The sequence below is a fragment of the Neopsephotus bourkii genome, unplaced genomic scaffold, assembly GCF_033783945.1.
Source record: "Neopsephotus bourkii isolate Nb327-2 ecotype Australia unplaced genomic scaffold, CSIRO-AGI_Nbou_v1 NB_1279, whole genome shotgun sequence".
Lineage (NCBI taxonomy): Eukaryota > Metazoa > Chordata > Aves > Psittaciformes > Psittacidae > Neopsephotus > Neopsephotus bourkii.
In genome coordinates this window covers 2,316,661-2,317,246 of record NW_026901764.1, presented here as the reverse complement: position 1 = coordinate 2,317,246, position 586 = coordinate 2,316,661, and positions in this window count along the sequence as shown.

Here is a 586-nt window from a genome sequence, read left to right as displayed (position 1 = left end):
CTGTCACATAATGGAACACTCTCTCTGAGTAATTGCATAAAAAGCAATTTTGTGGGTTTTATTGAATAACTCAAGATAATTTAAACCTTCATAAAAGGATAGTGAAAATAAAAAATAACTCTTTTACAGGAAGACACGTCCTCACACAAGGAGTGCTAGAAGCACAACATTTATGAATGTGTTTTCATTTTAACTTTTTCAGAAAACATTGAGGCATTTTAAAAGGAGAAGCTTTTGTTCAGACAACCCAATTATTTATATCATAGTACACACGTTTTGAATGTTGTGCACATATGATATGTAGCCGCATTTGGTATGCAATTGCCATACACAGCACAGCGGAAAGGAAAAGCCCTGTTCCAAAAAATATTCCCATCCACACATGAAAAGGGAATAGAAAAAACTTCTTTGTGCATGAAGTCGCTCTCCTTGCTACTGTATTTACCATTACATCACCTACCTCCAACTCATACACTTACCAATTTAAATCAGACAGATTGTTGCTCCAGATACTCCTGACAGAGGACTGTTGCAGAGCCACACCAGGATGCCATCAATGTCACCTAAAGAGCCAAATTCTTTCTTT